Source organism: Diabrotica undecimpunctata, chromosome 6, assembly GCF_040954645.1.
Source record: "Diabrotica undecimpunctata isolate CICGRU chromosome 6, icDiaUnde3, whole genome shotgun sequence".
NCBI lineage: Eukaryota > Metazoa > Arthropoda > Insecta > Coleoptera > Chrysomelidae > Diabrotica > Diabrotica undecimpunctata.
In genome coordinates, this window is record NC_092808.1 from 78,383,004 (window position 1) to 78,409,293 (window position 26,290).

General features: G+C 31.8%; 1 long non-coding RNA gene across 1 annotated transcript in view; it reads left to right on the forward strand.

Moving 5' to 3' along the window:
- Positions 1-1,486: 1,486 nt before the first annotated feature.
- Positions 1,487-26,290, forward strand: part of LOC140442693 (uncharacterized) — a 40,497-nt gene continuing 15,693 nt past the window's right edge. Inside the window, exons 1-2 of the long non-coding RNA XR_011951114.1 lie at positions 1,487-1,593; positions 10,375-10,523. This is a non-coding gene — a long non-coding RNA (uncharacterized lncRNA). The remainder of the gene's footprint in view (positions 1,594-10,374; positions 10,524-26,290) is intronic.

Genomic DNA, 26,290 nt, shown 5'->3' on the forward strand with positions numbered 1-26,290 from the left:
TTAAAATGTGTGAGTAACAATGTCGGAATAGGGTCCTGGGGGGACCCTATTCCGTATACCTACGGACCCTATAATATTTAATACGACCCAAATCATCAAATAACTAAAAACACTGCTCTAAATGACAATAAATATTCAAAAACTAAGTTTTATTCCGACGTGCACTTATGTGGTGCCGGGTGGAACTGGAAAACGCTACCTCCCCTTAGAACAGTAACTGGAACTACTGAGCTGCATCTCTGGATGCCGCTAGCTTCTTTACCTCCCAACTCTGTAACGGTAGAGTCAAGGACTGCTATCTCTCTGGCCTTCCTTTTGTATTCTCTTGCCTCCACACTTAGAATGCGATCGTCGATCTTACGGAAATGGGTAACAGATATTCAGGTCGCTTAGGGTCGTCTTCTTTGAAGCTCCAATTCTTATTAACGCCCTGTTGATGTTGTTTTGCAGAAGGACTAATGGACACTTTAAATGTAATTATAATTTTGGATTGTTTTTAACTCCCTGTATCCGATTCTTCTCGATCGACGATCTTAAAATAAAATGTTGTGGAGTAAAATACCTCCAATTCTTATTAACGCCCTGTTGATGTTGTTTTGCAGAAGGACTAATGGACACTTTAAATGTAATTATAATTTTGGATTGTTTTTAATTCCCTGTATCCGATTCTTCTCGATCTACGATCTTAAAATAAAATGTCGTGGAGTAAAATACAGTTTTTTTGAAAGCTACTGAATTATTACACCATAGTAGTTGTTGTTGAGGTAAAAATTTATAATGAGCTGCATCCCAAACTAGTCCCGAAGCTATATTTATAATCTTTCTAACATGCTACGATTCATAAAATAAGTGTATCGCTTTCTGCATCAAACAAAAACCTTTGACTTTTGAAAGCTGGCAGATATAATTTAAACCGAGGAAATAATTGCAAGCATTTCTTTAATACCTATAAGGCAATCTATAGTTTGCAGAAGTTTATTAAACTGTAATTAAGCTACTAATTGATATATTTCACAATTATACACGGTAAAACTATAAAAATTTAGGAAATTAATATTAATGGTGAGATTATAAGTTATGGTATGTATAACTTGTGACTCTGTCGGAAATATTACGACGCTTTAGTGCTAACGTTATATTATTTAATGTAGACCTTTGCAGAATTGAAGGGAAAGAAAATCCACGAGTCCAATGCGTGCGGTTTTTTTAAATAAACACTATTTTAAAACGAATTGATTGTCATAAAAAATATTATCTTATTTTATAGATGACTTAGATGAAGGAAATTAATCCTTCTTAACCCTACACTGCCTGGTGTATCAAATTAGATACAACCATTTTTGTTCTCAGATATTCGTCATATCTATTATATTTCCGTTTACTGCGTGCCGTATCTATTTTGTTACAACCCAATTGAATCAGCTGATAAAGGCGAAAACTAAATATGCAGCGACTTTAATCGGCTATTTTGTTTAGTTGTAGTCAGCTACACGTGAGTACATAACCGTTGGAAATATATATCTGTTTTTAATTAAAAATTACTTAGTTTATTAAAATTAGAATTATTTTTAATTGCTTTATTTTATTGTAAAGGTAAGTAGTATCAGTTTTATTTATTTATTTATGATTTTAGTTATTGCACAGCAATATTTTTTGTAATAAAATTAGGTCGTAGCAAATTTGCTACATTATGTCAAATTGCCATAAAATTTTTATTTTATTATGAACTTATGACTGGGTCAAGGATTAAATTTAATTCCCATTGCCTAATGAGATTTAATGACATGGGCTTAGAAAAAGGGTCGTCTAGTAACTTTTAGCACAGGTAAAACGGAATTACTTAAACAATTCTTGGTACGAAAAACAGTACTAGAGTTTGTTTTTAACCAGGAGGAGTAAAATAAAAAGACAGATTCACACCCAAGAAATTTGCTAGAAAAGTCACCAAATACATGTTCCTTTTTGATTGATTATCTCGTGGTAATCCAGTAATCAGTATCGGACAACCTCATACGTCGAGTCTAACCTAACTTTGTTTATGTTTGAATAATAATTTTTTCCAATTCACTTCCAATATATATTTTTTTATTTTTCTAATTACAATTGTTGGATTTTTATGAAGAAGTTAAAGAATTTTTAGAGTTTATTTATCACATTGTAGAAGAAAATCGTCCGGAACTTATACGAAAGCGATATATTCGTAATAAAATTATATTTAAAATCCAATGGAATTTTTCAATATTTCATCAGCGCATTAACAAAAACAAATATTTTTTTTTTATTTAAAGGCAGCCGCATCAACCATATTGTTTATTAGCGGATGAATTTAATGTCAACAATAATGATTACAAATAACAAATAAATAACATACTTACATGTGGTTCAATATGTTACAGTCTCTTAAAAATTTCACAATATTTTCACTGGTACACCCACTAAAAATATCTCTTATAACTGATGGCATTTTATTAGTTAGTCTTTCAGCACTATATTTGGGACACTCCGTTAATACGTGCTTCACTGTTAACGGCACGTCACGTCACAACTCGTACATTTTGGTTGAGGTTTCTTCTTCATGAGATATTCATGTGTGAGTTTGCTGTGTCCTAATCGGAGTCTGGTTAAACGTCGATTCTCACTATACGTTCCGTTTACTTTCCATATCCGTGGCTTTCCATTTACATAAAATATTATTAAACACAAATCATATAATATATGCCCACTTTCCGTTCCGTTTACCTACCATTCCCGAAGCCTCGCGTTCAAGATCACCGGCCACGTATTTTTTCTGCGACAAGCTGCGATGTGTCGGGTACGGTATGGATAGTGCGAATATTATTACATCGCGGTTCAGTCTAAGTTGTTAAGATAAATATGAATGACGAAAAATTGATAGAACTTGTCAGGCAAAATAATGCCTTATATGATTTTGAAAATAAAAAATATTCATATATCAAATATCAAATAATTCATTTAGACAATATTTGGTCAGCTATTGTCAAGGAACTCGATGCCGAATAAATTTTAAATTATTTGTTTGTTTATGTGTATAATGCAAAATCTTAGCAACTGTGATACGGGATGACTCAGAAAAAGTAATTTTTGTCTACACAACTGAATGTGGAAGTTGTTTCCACTCTAATTTAAAGTTCATTGAGAAAAACCAGACTTATTGTAAGTAAACGCGACGTCTAGTGAGAATTGTGGTTAAAATAATGGGAGGTATATGGAACGGGTATGGAAAGTAAACGGAACGTATAGTGAGAATCGACCTTAATACAACCTGAAGAAAACGGCTAGGGATGTTGTTAGTCCATCGTCAAAAATTTGGTTTAATTTCTTTTAACTTTGAGGATTTTTCTTCCCAACATTTAGTCCAATTATATATCAGCTTTTGTTTAGTACGGATTGAGATCTTCTGCTAATGGTTTTATTATCGGTCAGATATTTGGGGAATTTGCTATTTCTCGAGCATTATTTCAGCTAGTTCGTTTTCTTTAATGCCTATATGTGATGGTACCCACAAGAAGACTAACGTTTTGTTTTCCAGCTGCTGCATCTTGTTTTTAATTAATTTAGCAATCGGGTTGCAAGTGTATATTTTTGACAGTATATGGAGGGAATTGATTGAGTCAGTAATAATAAGGAATTTTTCTGGTTTGACTGTTTGTATGTGATTTAGAGCTCTGTATATTGCATACATTTCTCCAGTTATCACAGTGGATTCTGTGGGCAATTTGAAACTTTTTATTATGTCTCTTATAACAAATGATAATCCTACACCAGAAGTTGTTTTAGATGCATCTGTGTAAACTTGGATATATTCAGGAAAATAAGAAAGTATTCTATTATAATTGCTTATAAATATGTATGGATTAGTTTCAGATTTATGATATGATAAAAGTTCTAAATTTAAAGTAGGCAAAGGTATTAACCAGGGAGGTGGTGTGTTTACGTTTGCTGACGTTTACGTTTACGTTTATAGATTCGGATATAATCTTCTATGGGGTTCCGAATTAAAACCCCATTATAATATCCCATAGATTATTTAATTAAAATATATTAAATATTTATCCAAAATGAATAGTTTAAAAGTTATAAGCAAAAACAATATAAAAAAATCGGTTATAGTCATGTTTGAGAGGAAGCATAAATCAATTATTATTTAATTATTAAACTTTTATTATGTTACTTTTTCTGCAAAAATCCGAATGTCACCTTTCATATCCACTTCAAAACAGATCCGCCCTGGTCTAATTAGAATAAAGCTATTTATATTCTAATTGATGCCCTAACTCAGACATATTATATTTTTTGGATTGCACGTTTTATTTAATATATAATTGTGACTATATTTACCATATTTACTTACTTAAAATAATTGAATTGCTTCAAGAATTTATATATTATATAATGAACGACACATTTTTGGAAGATCTGGAAAGTTGTTAATTTCACTTAAAATTTTAATTAACGTGGGCATTCCATTCGTGAAAAAAAAGCTGTGTACTCTTTGCCGTACAGATGTTTTAACTCTTTCATCGTATGTTGCAAGGATAGAAGGTCGACCGCCAATGGTTTTAGGACATCTTATTGTTCCAGTCTTCTTATTTTCCTTAATTGTTCTGTAAATAGTTTGCAATAGGTGTATTCGCAACACCTAAAATTAGCACATTACTATAGTGAGTCTCGATTTTAACAATAACTATTCTGCAAAGCTAACCTGTTGTCTGCTTTATTTTTGCTACCATGGCTGTTATTTTCATTCCAGGATTATCAATTTTTATTTGTTTCTACATGTTTATATTTCATTATTTTTCATGTGATAATAAATGACCCAAATCTACTCGGCGCCTTTTAGGTGGAGAAGGATAATTACCACTAGTTCTTGGCATCTAATCCATATTGTTATCTTAATAGCACTAATACGTCGCTAGATAGTTCTGAAAAGAACTGTTTTTTATATAAATGCAAACGAATAATCTAAAAATTAAAGAAATAACGAAGATAATACAAAAAATCGTCGATATAAATTTTAAATTTTAAAATTTCATAAACGTCATTAGCGTCAAAATGTCATAATTTAGTGGAGTCAACTTGTCTGCAGTTAGAGCAATTACAAACAAGCATTACGGCGTGGTAAATTTGAATTACTCCTCTTGGTGAAAAAACAAACCATAGCAATAAATAGGTCACCTTAACTGAATATTCATTTCTATACAATATAAAATATATGTTCTAGCAAATAATAACTAACAATATACATAATCCAATCTGAGCCATCTTCATATACATCAGTAGTATCTTCGCATAGATCCACAACTACTGGTTCCATGGTAATTGTGCTCTTATTTCATTATATGCTCAATACATTGTATCCAAGACTGCAAGGTCACATTGCTGAACGTACTATTAAACAGATTTTTTACATAATTGAATTTATAACATTATTCCTTGCTACGTCATTATTATTTGAGTCCAGATACGTTTTATCGGGTTTAACTCACAATGGTATGGCGACAATCGAACTAAAATTACGCCTCGTTCGCGTGTCATTTCATCTACTACATATTTAATATATTTATCTTTATGGCATTGTGCTAAGTTTAGTAATTCGATTTTCAAAATGCGATCATTGAATTTTATATGTTTTTTAGTAAGCCAATACGCAATCTCGGCTTGTTTCCATTTAGTGGTTGGTATCTGTTCTACACGCTGGCAGTAATAAGGATACGTTATCCATAACAATAACAGATTCTGGTCCGATTTCTAGCAGAATACCTGAAAATCATTTTTCATAATGATCTGTATCCATTTAATCATGGTAATCTCCAGTTTTTTAGAAATTAATGCATTTATACGTCCTTCAACAAATCCTTAGTCGCTACCAATATGGCTAATAATAAGGCGTTTTCGCTTTCCAGAAGAGGCTTTTAAACCGGTTGATAGACCAGTAAGGACAGCTTGTCGCTTGATTTTCACATTTAAATTCTGCCAAATTTTTGTCAGAATATGTCCTTGATTTAACCAGATTTTATCTGTATAGTATGTTTTTTTTCTATCTCTTTTCTGCTATTTTTTTAGATACTTTCTGCGACATAATCTAATTTCTTATTTTTCAATAGGGGTACCCCTTTCTCTTGGAGTACCTTTAAAATTCATTTCATGTAAAGTACGTAACAAAACACGTCTTGATATTTTTGGAATATTTTTATTAGAGTGAAGAGAAGAAGCAATTTTTTATAGTTGGTAATTTCTGTTTGAAATAAAATTCATGTACTTCACGACGAATAGTCTGTTTGGGTGTCTTATTAAATTTAATTTATTGCATTCCTTTTGTCTCAAACATTAAAGTATTATTATTATTTGTTTCATCGTCTGTTTTAATTACTCTGTACACACTAGCTTAGGAAACTTTTGTAAAAAAAATACATAATATAACTATATCGCATAAATTTATATTTTGTTCTCTGGCTCCAAGTCGTTCAAACACATTTCCGATCATAGTTTTTTTTCTGGTGTTAAACTGTGACGTTTCTTGTTGATATACGGTTCACTATACTACTGTCAGTCATTTATTTTTTGTTGCCAAATTGAAATAAACTAAATTACTTACTATTCACAAAAAACGTAAACGTAAAAGCTCCTTTACTAATAACATCATTACAATTCTGTTCTATGCTTTATGAAACTGTCAGTTCGCTTATGAAACCAACTTACACATAACAGACAATAAAATAGCTAGCCAAACAATGGTGTTATTGCCAGCTACATCGCCGTAATTTGTGACGACGTTGTTGATTGCAGAAATTATCTACCGTTAGAGCAAGATATGTATAAACTACAACATTGCAAATAACTTCAAGTTCAATCATAGACGCTGACAACGTAATATTTTCCTTAGAATCCCAATTTTTCCAAAACATTTAAAGAGTTTAAAATAGACCAGTCAAGTTATTTAAATTGATTTAACATATAACGAGATCTCTTTTATCTTACCGCATATTCTTTGAACAGTCAGAAGAAGAATTTTTGTTAATTTTTAAAATATTAAACAGATTCTGCAATTATCCACAAATTAATAAATAATAATTAAATTTTCTGCTTTTGCGAAACAAAAATATTTTTTCTCAAGGGTAATTGTCCAATTTTACTGGCCTATAAAAAAGAATTAAAATAGGAGTTACTTGCTATAATTGGATGTAGATATATTAGTTTCTACACTACCCCTGCACCCAGCTCCAGAATATAAATCTTAAATAATACCCCTATCTATTGACAAAAGGTCTATGTTCTTATATAGTTTTGCGAAATGGTATTTTTAGAACAAAGATCCACAGTTTTTAGAACACGTTTTAATGATTTCGAAATCATGTTAAAGTTTATAAGAATGTCGCGTGGAAAACAAATATTAAATATTTTAAAAGCCTCTGAAATATTGCCAGGACCATCCAATGCACATCATAAACAGCAGGTAAGTTTACAAATTATTACATTTTTATATGCATTTAATAACCTCAAATATGTTACGTGGTTCCTTTTTCAATAATGAACTTAAGTGAAATGTGGGGCTTCGGTACTTTTTATTGTTGTTTGGTTCCATGTTCTAAAATGTCGAGTAGGAATACCATGGATTCTCTTCTTATTGGTTCTTTGTTCAGAAATGATTTATGGAATCCGAAGTAATGTGCACATAGGTATCTAGATGTATCGTATTCTGCTGAGAAGATGTTTTTTAAAGTAGGATTTGCACGATAATATTCCTAATCATCTTATTTGATGAACACAAATTAGGTAGTCAGATATAATTACTTTGGTAATTTGTAATAATTCAAAATATGTTTAGATACCGTTTTTTTATAGTCAGTTGGAAAAAAATACTGGTTACCGTATAAATATGCCACTTACCTATTATAACTTTGTTTCAGGATAATCATAGCTAAGGTAACAACAAAGATAGTTATCCAAGTGGTAAGCAAAACGGTGCAAGTGAGGACAATAGTACAGCTAAGGCTCATATCACAACCATGGAATGCCGGAACACCGATTTATCTGAGGATAGTGACTTTGACGACAATATTGCAGATCCTGATTTTCAAAATGATGAAACCTCATATCCAGAAAGTACCCATGATTCATCAGACAGCAGTGCAAATACGGGACACGATTCTAACAACGAAAATTATCCTCAACAAGTAAACCATGAAGAGCATTGGAAAGGAAGACCAAGAAAAGGAAAAAAACGGAAGTACATTGGACAAACCAAAGCAATTCGGACAACTTTAAAAAACACCAATAAAGCATATATTTCTAAAAGAGGGTTACACGTAGATTCTAAACAGTTTATTGACTATTAATGTAAATGTAAAGAAAGATGTTACACAAAAATTAATACTTACATTCGCAGAGAAATTTCTGATAAATACTAGAATGTAGGAAGTTATGATCTTCAAACATGACTTATTCGCCTTGGTTCAAGAAAACTCAGTTAACGGACGAAGAAACCATATTCAAGGTAGTCATCTAAGATTGCATTCAAGAACTTACACGATGAATAGGTTTACGGTGTGCCGCGATATGTTCGTAAAAACCCTGGGAATATCCACCAAACGCGCAAATACAGCACTTAAAAAATCGAGAGTATTAGACTTAGAAGATAACCGCAGTGAGCATCAACATCATGAAAAGTTTTCTGAAATGAAAATTGAAGAGGTTATGGCACATATTAACAAAATTCCAAGGTAGAAATCTCATTACCGACGAACTCAAACAGAGAGAGAATATTTACCTACTGACATGACACTTGAAAAAATGTATAACCTTTATAAATCAGAAAGCAATAGTCCTGTAAGCTTTTCATATTATAGGCGTATTTTCTACACCGAGTTTAATATTACACGCAAAACTTTAAAAAAAGATACATGTAATAAATTTGATACTTTTTCTGCAAAATCAGCGGCTTCAAATATCGTTAGTGATGTAGAAAATTTTAACCAACGACATTAAGAACACTTGGAAGCAGCCGAACAAACTAGAAAGTAAATGAAAGAATATTTTAATGAAGCAAAATCTAATCAACTTGTGGAAACTATAACATTTGATCTTGAGAAAACGTTACCAATACCAAAACCTCCAACCAAACATTATTTTCTAAAAGCGGCAGATTTGTTTGTACAACTTCGGGATACATACAGCCACAACCAACAAAGTCCACTGTTTTATTTGGCCAGAAGGTGTCGCCAGACAAGGATCACAGGAGGTTGGATCTTGTTTAAAAAGTATATAGATCTCCATCTAGGCCCCGAGATCAAAGCAATTCTTTCTTGGTCCGATTCATGTGGCAACCAAAACCGCAGCATTAAAATATTTATTGCTGAAGCATGCCTTACATAATCACCCTACATTAAACAAGATAACAATAATTTTTTTCGTATCCGGCCACAGTTTTCTGCCCAATGACGCTGGATTTAGCGATATAGAAAAAGCCATAAAATTTCAGCAAATATTGTATGGGCCAAAAGATTATGCGAATGTGTACCATTTTTTTATTTTCTTTTACCTTTTTTGATACCCGTTTGTAGCATTAAATATTGTTTTTACGTTTTTGTACAAGGAACCACATTACTTTGTTGGAAAATTAACCTGTTTTATTTGGTGACTTAACATTTTCTTGTGTTGACTGAAACCCGCTTGTTGCTACTTTATCAATCAAAATATTTTATGTTTCGTTATAAAAAAAATATTTCTATTTATAGATGAAACCAAGTAACTGGTTCTTTTTAAAATTGTATACAAAATTATGAAATTAAATTTTTTAAAAAGGAACCAAGTAGCATATTTATTTTATGAATGATAAACTGCTTTCAGACAACAAAAGTATAAATTACCTATACTATACTAACTGATGACAATCAATTTGATTGATTTTCTTAGTTGATACTTGATGATGCTTGGTTCCCTGTTCTATATCTACATCCAATTGTAATACTTTAACTTCTTGTAATGGTGGTCAGACTAGATGATTTCGATGTATACCCAGCCTTGTATCCCATTCTTAGGGCGCCTTAAAATTAAAACAAGAAAACGTTTTTGTTTCTTTCACCCGGTGTAAGCCCAAAAGAGAAATTTGAGTAAACCTTTGTCCATCGGTGTAAATATAAGGGAAAAAATCTAAATTAAAAAAAAGATGAGCGAAATCCATTATTCCATTCATGAGAAAATCAACTATAACATGAGCCCAATTTTAGGTGGTGCAAAACTTTTGCGGTTAAGTTCATATGTAAATAAATAAACATATTTTTATTTTAATATCCACACAATACTATAGATAAAAGAAGGTACATTTATATTATAACAGTTTTAAAATGCTTTTAGCCACGCTGATACTAAAAGATGTTCTACAAGTTTTAACATAATTGCTATATATCTACGAAACAGTAAGAATACACGAGTCTTTTCAGAGTTCCCGAAACTTTTTACAAATTCAATTGGAATACAAAAGAAAGTTATTGTGTCTCACAAAGGTAATGTTTTTCTTTCAATAATTTTATTTCAAAGTTCGAATGTAATGAAATACACTTTAAAATCGATTTTGCGAAATTATGGGAGGAACACACATATACAGAAGAAAAAACGTGATGTATAAGTGTTTATTTAAAAAAACGAAAAGATATCAGCAAAGTTCATAACAACTCATCTGAAATACAATAATTGAAACCAAAATCTGTTCAAAGTGAAGTCGAAAATCAAATAAAACACTCTTAAGCCAACGAAACCATATATTTCGAAGTCAATATCCGAAACACACACACACACACACACACACACACACACACACACACACACACACACACACACACACACACAGCACAGATGACACGGAAATTCAAGAAAACGAAGACGACGATGAAGAAAATATAGAAAAAATGTCCGAAGAACTTGACAAGTTTATCGAACTATATAGAACTAAGTCAATAATCGATTATTCTAAAATTGAAACATCGAATACGGACTTATTAGACAAATCCAACAAAAATATTGTTACATTTTTTTGGCAAAATAAACTTGAAGAACTCCACGAGAAAATAATGAATGACAAAACATGGAATATAGTAACCGAAGAATTAATATTGTACACAACAAAACTGTAAAAGATCGAAAATATTTTATTATACCATTTTACAAATAAAGATCAATTCGATGAATCAAAAATATATTGTGTCGAAAATAATCTCGAACTACCTATCCTAGAGATATTTTCTTGTATTTTTGGTGACAAAGAATTAAAATTAAGAATCTGTCAAAATATAATTAAAACAGCCAGCGAAGACGAAATCCCTCAAATTTAAGATCATTACCATTGTGATAAAAATAATTTACATCGAGGAATAAACGAAACTGTCAGAAGAATAAAGCAGAAATACAATTGGAAGAATTTAACAAGAGATGTAGAGAAATTTGTAAAAACATGTGAAATTTGCCAAAAAGTTAAGTTTTGCAGGAAAAATTTAAGTGGACCACTAGTCATAACAGAAACTCCAAAAACACCATTCGAAAGAATAAATATGGATATATTCGAATACCCTACTAGGCACTACGCTTTAATTATTCGTGACGAATTGATAAAATTTACGCAAGCCTATCCTTTGGAAGACAAAAAGGCAGTAACAGTAGTCAAGACACTCCTACTCTTCTTTCATCACTATGGAACACCAATAAGAATTCATTTGTGACTGCGGTCGAGAATTCGAGAATGCTATAATCAAAGATCTATGCGAAGTATACGACAAAAACTAACATTTTCTACTGTTAACCATCCACAATCTAATGGATCTGTAGAAAGATTTAATGCCATACTCTCAGAAATGATTAGAGCAAATCAAGCCGAGAACCCAAACGATCATCCCTTCACTATACTTCCTTATGCAATAATATGCTATAACAACACAAAAAATAAGACCCACGGTTTTACACCATATGAACTTATATTTGGGCACACTGCAGGCCGACCACCAGAAACTCTATACAATCAAAAAACACTAATGAGTAAATATATTCGAGACCTGAATAATCGCATGGAATATTTTTACAAAGTAGCCAGAGCAAAAACAGAAAGACAGAAAGAAAAGGCGAAAGTAAGATTTGACGAGAATATTTCAGAACGAAGACCTGATTTTAAAATTGGTGACAAAGTTTACGTAAAAGAATCCCAAATTAAATCAAAATCGGATAATCTTTTTAATGGACCTTTCGAAATTCAAGAAGTTTTTACAAATTCCGCAATTATCCTCAACCCCAAAACTAACCAAACCTCTAAAGTAAATTTTGACAGACTAAAACCTTATTTTGAATAATTTTCCTTTACAGATTCTATGGACTTCTTTCTATCGTCCATTCCCAAATCCTCACTTCCATTAATAACACGATTGGAATCTTTTTTCATGTAAAAGGAACTATACGAATATCTAACGACAAATGGACTTTACTTGTTTACAAAGAATTATTCCCTATCTAAACTGCAATATCCAACAATGACAGAATTTAGGATAACCTATTAGAAAAATCTATTAACGTGGATACACCGAGAAAACTTGCCTTTCAAGCCGAAGTACAGACACATGTTAGTCTGCTAAAACAAATCTCAAACTCCGTTAACTTAAAATATAAAGAAATAACCTCTGACACAGTACCATATAATAAACGCCTAAAACGCGGTTTAGTAAATGGTATTGGAATAATCTGGAATTCTATTACTGGAAATTTAGACGTCTCTGACGGCGAATACTTTAATAAATGTATAAATAAGAAAAATTTCGTAAATTTCCTTCAATATTATAAAGCCGATATTTTTTTCTAGAACGTATATTAATTTCTTTTTAACTAAATTACCGATTTCACCAGGAACTTTTGAAATGTTTGCTTTAAAGTTTCTATTTCGGCCGATTTTGTTAAAGACGTCCCCCGCTTTTTTAAATTATTTATGGTTTTTACTATAAACCTATAATGCGTCTTCATAAAAGTTAGCGGATTTGCCAATGAAGTTGTTTTAACAATATTTTGTGCCTTTATAACAGCAACACAATTGTTAGATTGTACGTTAAATTCGAAAAACAATTCCTTAATTGCGACGAGATGTTCAGCATAAAAAATTGCAGCTTCCTAGCAAGTTCTCCACTTTGTCAATACTGGTTCGGGAGGAGAAGGCACATTCCACAATTTTTTACTGTACAACTGCACCCGACTAATAGTTTCTGCCCTTCAGGGACGATTTTTAAAAAATAATTATTTAATTTACAAATGCGAGAGAACTTTATTACGTTCTTAAAAGTTACAATATTAAAATCAGACTTCACTGTACAAAGGTTCAAATCAGACCAAATAATAATTAATAAAAATAAAATGCATTACACATTGGAAAATAAAACAATAATTCACAAGTTGCACTTTTATGTTCAGGTCCATCATAGTTCAGGTGCTGACGCATCGGATTTAGGGTATTTGCTTATGGGGTCAACGACTATACCTCCTCCACCCTTAGTTTCTGGAATTTTTTATGGAATTGAAAAATGACCTAGGTTGTGCTTGTGGTAGGTTTTCTTCAGGATAATCTTGGATGTAAACACTTTCCATGGGACTATCATTTTTTCTTTGTGATTTCGTTCTTCTTATACATTTAATACCAAAATATGCAAAAATTATTATAATCAATACTATTATTGATAGGTTCCAAAAATTAAAAACACTAGTAGCTTTTGAGTTTTTAAGTATCAATGTTTTAATTTCTTCTTGTTTCTTCTTAACTAAATGAATCTGGTCCAGTTGGACATCGACAGTTTTTATCTGTTGACTGGGAACCGAATTTTGTGTTGTGTTTGGTGGTGCCATATTGTTTGATATTGGGGTAGCAGGGATGGGTTCAGCTGGGGACGTTTGTTCATTTGGAAGAGGATTGCTAGGGGGATTTTGACAGTTATTTGCTGTAAGTCCATGTTTTTTGCATAGAAAACATGCCATTTTGTCAGTAGAGAGAAATATTCTGTATGCATTATTGTCGAATGGAATTATTAATGATGTTTTGATTTCGAGGCTATCTGTAGTTGTAGTAACGTATACCTGTCTTCTGAAGCTCAAAATATGCGTAAATTCATCACCGAGGATTCCAGCTTTGATATGTGACACTGGCGAAGCAAGTTAAAGACCTAGATCTTGAAGGTGTTTTTCTATAATTTCATGAGGTGTTGATGGACAGACGTTGGAGATTATTAGTCTCTTGGCTGGGGTTACCAGTCTTCTTACGGGTAGTTCTACAGAGTTGATTATAATCGTAGGATATTCTGTTAAAATATGTTTGACGAGTTCAGAATTTGTTAAGTAGATGCATATCCGATTATTGGAAATTCTTGAGGCGAAGCATATGTTTTTGGGACTAACAATGTTACCTATGGCTTTGACGTAGTCGAGTAGTAATAAGTTTGGTTCAGCATGTATTAATATTGCTTGATCTTTTTTGGGATATTTCGGTTTGGGTTTTGACATAGTAGCAGTTGCATATGAATTTGGATTAATACTGATGATGTTGATTCCAGACATGGTGTTGCTAACTGTAGGAGAACATTGATTTAAGTTGTTACTCATGTAGTCAAAAGTAACTATTTTTGGTTTTATTGTATTAAAGTTTTGAGTTATAGGCAGCAATTGTAACGCATATCTGCATTACTGGTTGCCTGTCTAAAACTTCGACAAGCCAGTCCTTGATACGACTGACTTATGTCGAATATGGCAAAAAAATGTCAACACAGCTGAATCTTTTGGTTAGAAAAGTATTAATAAACAATTTCTTACTGAATAATATTACACCTCTTGACGTTAAAAACTCTACACAACAATAATCACTTTGTGATGGTAAAATACTTTTAAAAACTGGTATTTACTGTGTTAAACAGCAAATTTTTACACTGATTCACAGAGCGGTATGTACTCGTTTGAATCAAAAGAGGTTTTCCAAGAATAAATTTAAAAGAGACAAATTAGTAGAAAGCGGATTTATGTACGATTAATTTTAATGAAATATATATATATATATATATATATATATATATATATATATATATATATATATATATATATATATATATATATATATATATATATATATATATATATATAGTAAAAATTGCAAAATATGTGCAAGATATGCACATATCAATTCAAAAAATGCCATTTCGAGAAATAACATGTTTTCTATTCTATTTTAGTGGGTTTTATAAATATTATCTTTCAAAGAAAAAAAAATAGTTTTTGTTTTTTATTTAAAATAAACCTACAATATGACTTACACATTTATCTTCGAATATAATTAGCTACCATCTGTTTTTTCAAAGTTTTTACGAGGTAATATTTTCTTTTGATCTGAAAAAATATTTTTTTAACTTGAAAAACTCCTTCTAACACCAACAGAGAAAATTGGCCCGTATTTAAAATAACTTGTTAATGCCGAAAATTCTATACCAAAACTAATTCCAAATTTCTATTAAAATTTTCTTAAATTTCCTTTAATATTTTAAAGCAGTTATTTTTTTCTAGAACGTATATTAATTTCTTTTTAACTAAATCACCGATTTCACCAGGAATTTTTGAAATGTTTGATTTAAAGTTTCTATTTCGGCCGATTTTGTTAAAGACGTCCCCCGCTTTTCTAAATTATTTATGGTTTTTACATAAACCTATAATGCGTCTTCATAAAAGTTAGCTGATTTGCCAATGAAGTTATTTTATCAATATTTTGTGCCTTTTTTTTTTAATAGCAGCACAATTGTTAAATTATACGTTAAATTCGAAAAACAATTCCTTAATTGCGACGAAATGTTCAGCATAAAAAATTGCAGCTTCCTAGCAAGTTCTCCACTTAGTCAATACTGGTTCGGGAGGAGAAGGCACATTCCATAATTTTTTACTGTAAAACTGCACCCGACTAATAGTTTCTGCCCTTCAGCGACGATTTTTAAAAAATAATTATTTAATTTACAAATGCGAGAGAACTTTATTACGTTCTTAAAAGTTACAATATTAAAATCAGACTTCACTGTACAAAGGTTCAAATCAGACTGAATAATAATTAATAAAAATGAAATGCATTACACATTGGAAAATAAAACAATAATTCACAAGTTGCACTTTTATATTCAGGTCGATCATAGTTCAGGTGTTGACGCATCGGATTTAGGGTATTTGCTTATGGGGTCAACGACTATAACTCCTCCACCCTTAGTTTCTGGAATTTTTCATGAAATTGAAAAATGACCTAGGTTGTGCTTGTGGTAGGTTTTCTTCAGGATAATCTTGGATGTGAACACTCTCCATGGGACTATCATCTTTTCTCTGTGAATTCCTCCTTCTTATACATTTAAGGTTGATCTTCACCCTCGATTAATTTGTTTCTGATCCTAGAGATGGCTCTACTGCGGCATACTACTGTGGTAATTTTTTTAACTTAATCGTAGATTTCTACATGATGACTCTGTAATATTTTCAAACCCTAATATAAATTACAGTTTTCTATCATTATATCCATTGACTGAGTTGCCAAGTTGTGTAGACAGTAATTTTATCAAATACCTAGTAGACCAAGTAAGCAAAGATGTCTTTAACAACATCTTTATGTATAATATTTTACTGCTCCGCTGTGTCAATCGGAATATATTATAGTTACGCATTTGCAAGAACATAATCCACACATATCATTGAAAAATGACACATATTTATTATCTAAATATTTTTATCGACAAAGAGGTACTTAGCGGCGCTATCTGTGAATATCGTATTACCATTAAATTTATACATGCAATCATATATTAGATTTTTGTTGATAGTTAAAAATTAAATTATCTGGTATTATTAAATATTTTAGTGGGATTTATATGAAAAATGGTCAATCGTCAAAAATGTTATTTAAAACATGCGAACATGTCTTTCTTTTGGTCTGTTTATTACTGGGGTCAGGTTTGTTATCTTCCTTATTAGTGCGTCTTTTTATTTTCTTTGTATGTGTCCAAACCATCTCAGTCTGTGTGGATTAATAAATTTCACTATGTCTTCCCCTTCGGTTATACCTATTTCTATTTCTTATTTCATGCTTCATTAGTCTTCTATATTCTCCTTGTTCGGGCTTTATTGGGCTGTTTATTTTTATCATTTTGCTTTTAATAATTCTTACTTTTTCTTTATATTTTACTTTTTATTTATATTTTTATTTTCTTTATATCTATTTTTGTAAGACATATTACTTTCGCTACGTATGCTATCACCGGTCTAATTGCTGCTCTATATATTTTTGTCTTTGTTTTTTGCTGTTTTTTATCTTTAAGTAGTGAATGATATTTCCAAAACACGATGTTCTTCTCTCACCTTGTGTGCGTGGTAGTGTCATGCGTTGAATGTACGATTTGGGGTAGTTGATGCCTATTTAGTTATCACGGTTCTATTTGGTCTAATTAGTTCTTCAGTTTCCGTATTCGACCATTTTATAAAGTCAAATGAGTATGTGAAAAGTGGTATTGCGTATGTGTTTATTGCTTTTACTATGTGCTTGGAATTAAGTTTGCTTTTGAGTATTAGTATCCCAGATTTAGTCATACGGCTCACACTCCATCTAAGGGGAAAATTCACTCATCCCAGATACCTACGGTATCAAAACGATTGAGCTCTGGTGGGACTCTTTCCGTGTTATCGAGTCCTAGGTGGCTTGGTATGTTGGAGAATCTCCCAAAAATTTTCGTACACATCTGGACGTTGAGAGTACAATAGCTTTCTGCATAGTCTTGTAGAGATGTTCATTCAGACCTAGCTTTTTTATGTTTTCTAGGAGTTTCTTTGGAATGACTCCAGTAGTAGAGAGAATAATAGGTATTGTCTGGGTACTTTCCATTCTCCACTGTCTTCGTATTTGAATTTCCAGATCCCTGTACTTGGCCATTTTTTCGCTCTGTTTAACACGAAGATTATTGTTGCTGGGTATCGCCACATCAATTAATGTTGTTTGTCTCTTTAGTTTATTAACTAGTATGAGATCTGGTCTATTATGTGCCACTGTTTGTTCTGTGAGCACAGTGCTGTCCCAGTATAGCTTGTAGTTGTCATTGTCAAGTATACTCTCAGGAACGTATTGATAATATGGAAGATGGTTTGTTTGAAGAAGTCCCAGTTTGATAGCTATCTCTTGATGAATGATCTTCCTTACTGAGTCGTGCCGTTCCTTATATTCAGTTGCAGTAAATGCCTGACAGCCCCGGTAAGATGTTGGATGGTTTCCTAAGCTTAACATCCATATCGGCATTTGTCATTCTGGACCTGAGGGTCTTTGACGATATATTTCAGGTAATTTTTGGTTGGTATAACCTGATCCTGAATGGCCAGTAGTGAACCTTCTGTTTCAGGGAACATCTTTCCTGATGTCAGCCAATAGTTCGACGCTATATTGTCGACATGGTCTTGACTGACCTCATTGGGATGTCGCCCGTGCAGAGGTTTACCCATCCATTTATGCGCATTTCTGGTTCCCTCAGTTAGATCGGTGTTGTATGATCTACTGAATAAATTGCGCAATGTAAAGTAGATGTCTCAGCTTGCACCTGAAAATAAGTTCTTAAATTAGTAATTTGTTTTTTGAGTTGCTCACTTATATCCATAAGTCCTCGTCCTCCGAAATACCGCGGTAATGTCGTTCTTTCTACTTCACTTCGAGCATGGTGTTTTTGTGCCTTGGTGAGGTGTGTTCGTACTTTTCGCTGAAGATTTTCTATATCAAAACGAGGTTTAATCTTTGTATGTAGGTATATTTAAAAAAATATACCTATATACCTACATACAAAGATTAAACCTCTTTTTGTGTTACATGGTATACAGCCAGCTACAGGAATTTATTTTCCTTGTAGATTTTCTAGGTCCGTTTTTGTCCACTTAACAATACCAAATGAATAGCTAAGCGCGGAACATGCGTAGATGTTTAGTGCCTTAAACAAATTTTTACTGTTAAGGTGTAAACAAAGCAGCTGTTTTACCCTTCGTATAAACTCAGTAGTTATCTGTTTTTATTTGGTATTTATACATATCATTTTCACCGATGGCCTCGATGTTCTGGCCGTTTAGCATATCGAATCCGCCGGGCTGAACCTTTCCTTTGATTATATCTAAGACACGGCACTTGTCAAGACCGAAGTGCATACTAATATCATTAGAGAAATTTTCTACTGTTTTTAGCATCTGATCCAGGTGGCTTCGAGTGGAAGCTAATAGTTTTAAATCATCCATATACAATAGATGATTAAGGTTGATACGCCGGGCTACACAGGATGTGACCAATTTATACAGAGTTGGAAGACAAGTAATTGGGCGGTACTTGGTTGGATCTGAGTGTTATTTTGATCTTTGGGAATTAAATAAGTTGTTCTCTGGGTTAGGAAAGATATAAATAAAAGAAAAAAAAAATACAAACAATATAGTTAACATAAGGCTAGGTACAATATTCTGTTCGTTTTCATCAAACTTGTTTTTGAAACTATTTAAACTAGTAGCTTCTACTATAAAAACAAGTCCGGAGACATTCTATGAAAAGCTTTTGATATAAAGTATAAAGCAGAGTTTGCTTTACTAACTATTTTTGCTGTTTGAGAAGACCAACTTAATGTTTGGTTGACCGTAACACCAAAATCATTAACTTCCCGTAGCGACTTCAGAGGAACTCCATCCCAAACATATTATGTATATCGGAAATATGAATATCGGCATGAGAAGATTTAAATGACAAAAAGTCAGAAAACTTAGCATGTAAAGAAGCAATATTGGTCTAAAAAATATTGGTTGTTGTCTTTATTCGTTTTTTTTTGCGGCATTTTGTTCGTTAGTACTAATAATAGTTGAAACTTTATTAATATACTTTATTGTTAGTTCTTTGTTAAGTACTTTATATTTTTCCAGTTCCTCTCGCAATTTATTCAAATAGTTTAGTTGATATTTAGTTATGTCATCCTTTAAAATTGAACTCTAGAAAATTTGGTTCTTAACCACCTCATCTTATTGTGCAACATAAATAATGGACTATTATTATCTGCAAATTTAACCGTTAATGGCCTAGGCTTATTACTATTGTTAACCTGCCAATAAGAAAAACGGAAAAACGTGGAAACTGATAAAGAATATTTGCTTCTTGTTACAATCCTCGAGTTACTCAATTGAGTTACTTTGAGAAAGTTGTTCCAAGGCCTCGAGACAATCCTTAATCGATGCGAATCTATCTGTTAACTTAGAAATTAAATTAGATAATTTATTAAACTGATCTTCGAATGTATAACAACTATTACAGACGATTCTTAGTGACTTCGATTTTGTCCTAGTTTCTTATAACTTCTTCTTGTGCAATATTTAGACATTGAATATGAATACGAATATGAACAAGTTCGTTTGAAATACCTTCTATAATTATTACACCAGCATCCAGTTCAAATAATTCTAATATGGCACCCATTTTTGATGTTAATAAAGATTTTTCTATCTTACCAGTAAAAAAATATATAAAGAATAGTAGGAAAATGTAACTTGACTTTCACACACAATACAAAAAATCCAACAACGCTAATTGAATAATTAAATTACCACGTTAAATATGCAGAACACAATAATTATTGTATAAATACACAATATATTAGATATACGTATCTAATATTAGGTTTATAACAAAAGTAGACAGGTGGTAGACATTGTGGACTATCACGGGTTGTGTTTCTCTGCATGTGCTAGCAGTAGAAAAAAGACATCTCTATGAGAGAAGAGAGCATTTGACAACAGCTATAAAAAAAAAGAAGAAAGGAAAAGATCAATGGAAAGATGGCAAGAAGAGGAGAACAACAAGGAAGATGTTGCCCAGTGGACCAAGATGCTGATCCCGAGCCTAAGGGGACTGGTTAGATTGTCTGTTTTAGGGCGTATCTTCATAGGTTCAGAAAGACAGATACAGATAAATGCCTAAACTGCGAATATTCCGACATTGTTACTCACACAATGCTGGAGTGTAATAGATATACAGTGGAGAGAAACAGAGAAAGAAATAGGTATGAACCCTGTGACTGTAAGAGAGATGATCGTGAAGATGACTGGAAGTACGGAGGGATGGAATAGTGTTCACAATTACATCCGAGCAGTCATTAAAAAGAAAGAAGAAGAAGAGAAACACCAACCGAGCCAACGACAGAGATAAGATCTAATTACTATTTTAATGGAAATAAGCCACAATTGAAGGTTAAAATAAGTTTATTGACATTTGAATCTTTGATCTTTGATCTTGCACTAATAACTTGTTTATACTCCAACAATTAATAGAAAAAAGAATAGTAGTTGGTACCAAAGTACATCTAGCCTTCATTGACCTAGAAAAGGCGTATGATACAGTTCCAAGACTTAAATTGTGGCAACAACTCGACATTAGTTCACACCTTTTAGGAATAATTACAGAAGTATACAGGGAGTACACTACTTACCTAAAAATCGGAAATAGACTATCAGAGCCAATAAAAGTAACTAAAGGACTAGAACAAGGATGCAAAATGTCACACTCACTGTTTAATTTATATATTGAGGCAGCCCTCCATAATTGGAAAAACCACTGCCTGGGAATGGGAATCCCCAATTGACAGAATAGAAAAAAAGAGGTTCAAAATGGTTTGGACACCTATTGAGAATGCCTGACGAACGTTGGCCCCAAAAACTTCACAAATGGAAGCCCCCTGGAAGAAGAAAAAGAGGTAGAACTTGACGCTCATGGAATGAAGGAATTAGAAGAGCGATGGAATCAAAAGGTTTGGAGGAGGAGCATGCCTTAAACCGGCAGGATTGGCGGAGAAGAACGGGAATACGGCGATAGCCGTCTCCAAAATGTATTGTATTTACAAGTTGGCTTATTCCCATTAAAATAGTAATTACTATAAAATCCACAAGAAAATAGTTTCAGAACAATAGATAAGATTTAGATAAGAGAAGGGAGTGTTCCAAAAAAGTATTCACCCCACTTTCGGAGTACGGTACGTGCGACAGTCAAATGCACACAAGTAAGAGAGGGTGGTTTTAGTTGGTAGGCAGGATAATAGATACCTGAATCTTTGGCACTGCTATCTTTAGTACTTTAAATTAAACTAAAACCCAAATGTTAGGGACTCGAAATAGAGGTAGCATAAAAATATTTCAAACCCCCCCTCAGACAAATTCTGTGTACGCCACTGGTTATGCAAGAAACACTATTTTTATAAATACTAAAATAATTAACTAAAAACGCCTAAATAGGTTTTTAAAACTAAATAGGTTTTTTATAGATATATTACTTATAGAGTGTAAATTTTATGATATCCTACTTTCAAAATAAAAGTTGCAGTATCTACTATTCTGTAACTCTGTAAGTTTCAGCATGACCGGTTCAAAGTTCAAACCGATAACATTCCTATTAAATTTTGTTGTTATCTGCCAAAGTGTTGTACAAAGTAATTGATATGGCAACCCTGTTAGTGTGACGTTTCGCTTGAAGCGTTTCGAAGCCGAACGTAATGCTATCTATCGATGATAAATACTACCATTGCTTCAGATGGAGCCATCTCCCTACATTACAATTTGAAGGCGGCAGTTCAAGACATAATTCTTGTTTAACTAGATTTTTCATATGTTTAGGAAAAAATATTTAACTTTTTGTTGCAAATATTTTCCACTTTTACAGTTTTATATATGTTGTTATTAAAAAAATTTTCGGTTTCTTACCGGTAACTTTATTATAAGCCGAAACATATTATTTTTTCCTATTGGAACCAAACTGTAAATTCAAAAATTTTCAAAAAATTCATAAGTATTTCTTATAATCATATCTTGATGCTGTAAAAAAAATTAACAAAATCCTATGTTTGGTTTTCCCGCTTTATACTTGGAAAAAAGTAGTTTTTTTGAGTTTTTTCAAAAACGAAAACATGAAGTTTGTTTAAAAGTTGTCAAAATACTTCTAGTCATTACATATACCTTCTCAAATTTTTTCAAATTTTTTGAATTTGGGGTTTGTCTTTTGGGCGGTGCAGTTAATACCAAAATATGCAAAAATTATTATAATCAATAATATTATTGATAGGTTCCAAAAATTAAAAACGTCAGTAGCTTTTGAGTTTTTAAGTATCAATGTTTTAATTTCTTCTTTTTTCTTCTTAACTAAATGAATCTGGTCCAGTTGGACATCTTCGATATGACCTTCGGGAATCTCTTCTTGATGAGGATGAGGAATAACTATATTCGGAAGTAATAGTAGCTGACTTTCAGAGGCGACTTTTGAGGCGATTATTGCTAAATGTTTGGTCTTCTGTGCTAAATTGGCATTGGGAAGGAACTGTAATGATATAATTTCCAGAAAATAATTGAAGGTCTGTGTTGGTACAGTTCATTTGGATTTTGGTTTTGGTTACCAAAGCAGCGATGTATTTGACTCATAATAGATGACTCATCTATTTGTTGGATCATATTTTTTAAAATGTGAACTTCTATTCTTTGGCATCTCATAGGATTAGATTTCAGTTGAAGAAGTTGAAATAGACAGTCTGCTTCATTTTTACTTTTCAGATGATTCTCGGGAAAAAAGAATTTGGGCTTCAGATTTGAGCATGGTACAGATGTGTATTGGTAAAAATTTTCATTCATTATCAGATAGGTGCTAGGGTGTACTATGGTAGTTCGATTTATAGTAGGAATCGAGTATAAATGATAGTAGAAGTATTCGTTGGGATAAGCTATTAGAACATGGACAATAAAAACAATTGTCAAGTTAGAGTAGTACGCTTCTGTTTCTAAGATATAATATTTATTTATATCTGATGTAATATTTGGATAAATTAGTTCGTTTCTTGAACGATATTTTATAATTTAAGTTAATATTGACTTTAGTTTATTAATCTTTACTATAATACTATTTAAAATACCTAGTCTCGCAAATATAAGTTTTCTATTTCTGTTAGCAACTGTAATATAATATTTATACTTATACTTAATTGTTCTAAAATATTTCTAGTTATAAGGAAATCTTCGAAATTAAAAATAAATTTATCAAGGTTTGAACGAATAGATTCTAAACCAGAGAAAATTACTTTTTGATTACTCTTTATGAGAGAAATAGTATTATTAAAATTCTCTACAATCTCTGTCGATAGTGAAATTTGTTTATTAAGTTTATTTACAATTTTATTTTGGTTACTTTTTAGTTCTTCTAGAGCACTATCATAATGTTATGCGTCTTCTGTATCTAAGTTTCCTGTAATACATTTAATAATTGAGCCTAGTCCGTCTATAAGACCTCTTTTTGCTCTGTGGTTAGGTAAGAGTGATTTTCTATTTCGGAATAATAAGAACTACTAAGGCCGTCTTTAATTCCAGCTACATTTTGGTAGGAAAGTCTTAGGGTATTCATTTCTTTTTGAATTGGTTCTAAATTGACATAATGAATAAATGAATGAGTACTGGATTTAATTTTTGCAGTACCTAATTTATAAGGGAGTATTCCGGGATTGTCTTTAAGATTTGTAAAGGTGATTTCTTTAGTCTCAGCTTGTTGAAGTCCCAGGACCCTCATAGTTGTCATTAGGAACCTGCAAGAGTTTTTTCCGGTTAGTTTTTGGTCGTCTTAAATTTTGTTTGTGTAAAAGTCTTTTTTGGGTAGCAACTTTAATTTTTGCATCTTTAAGAACTATTTTTTCATAAATTTAGGGTTAAGTTTATTTCGTACAAGTGTAGTGTTTTTCCTGTAAACATCACTGTCTTCTTCGTATGTGAGTGGTTCGTGTCGATCCTTATTGTTATATTCAATACTTTTTTCTTTTTGTTCGACCAATTTTTTATTAAGTTCTTTATAGATATCTTTGGTCATATCTTTATATTTTTGCATTTAATTAATAATCAGTTTTTGGTCTATGTTCATATCAAATATTTCTTTAGTGTTAATGTGTTCATTTATAATATCTATAAGCTTTTGTTAAGTTACGGAATGTATTGAGTTATTATATCCTAAAATAGCATAAGGTATTTGATTTAAGATATCAATTTTTCCATCTGATTTGCTTCTAATTATTCGTAGGTGTTCTGTTAAAGTGGAATGAAATCTCTCTATAGATCCTTTAGATTGGGTACTATTTGTAGTAACATAATGTTTTCACTTTATGTACGTCGAAGAATTCTTGTACAACAGAGTTTTTTAATTATGTGCCTTGATCCATAGTTACCAGATCAGGAATTCCATGATGTGTCATAAAGGTTAAAAAAGCTCTTACAATTTCACTACTTATCAAAGCTAAAAGTGGGTATGCTTGACCGTATTTAGAAAATGTGTCTATTATAGTAAGAAACTTTTGGCCTTGACTTTAAAAAGTGTCTGCAAATATTATTTCAAACGGTTTTGTAGCTGTAGGTGTAATCATTAAGTTTTGATTTGGCGGATTACGATCATATTTATTTACTTGGCAAATATTGCAATTATTTAAAAAAAAAATCGGTTGCCTGTAAAGTCGGTTTTACGGGCGAAGATTTTACGTGACAACGTCTTTTTCTCGGTAGAATATTTATTGATATGAATATATAGAAATATATTTTGTTTACTAAAACATTGTACATGTAAACTTAAACTTAACTAATTTCTATTTGAGTGATTTTGTTGAGGATAGGACGATGATAGGAGAAATATGAAATGAAAGGAAGTGTTTCTGCTGTAATGTGTCTTGAACCCCCTTGACTAATGTTAAATATAAATCACACAGGATAATTTTTGAGAAAAATGCAGTTAAAAGTTTTTTCGTTTTAATGATTACTTCAAAGTAGGTGAATATTTCAAAAAACATAAATAACAAACATTTGTAACTGTGATCAGATGAGACTAAATATTATTAATAAAAGATTAAGCTCTGAAACTCTGAAGATGGTTAACAATTTTTGTTCAAAACTTTTTTCGATAAACGTGAAAATTTTCTTTTTTCTCACCCCTTCTTAGATTACCCAGAGTATTATCTCCAAACAGATACAAAGTTGGCTATAGGAATGAAGTGAAACATTTAAATTAACACAAATCAATAATTATTTTCGTTTTAATAAAGAACTTGAGTAGAAACTTAAAACTATAGTAAACTAATACAAAATAGATTCTATTGAATAAAATACACTGAAATCAAATAATAACTTCGAATGTGCTATTAGCACAGAAGTAAGAATAAACTGTAAACTAGCGGCAGGCATTAATGTA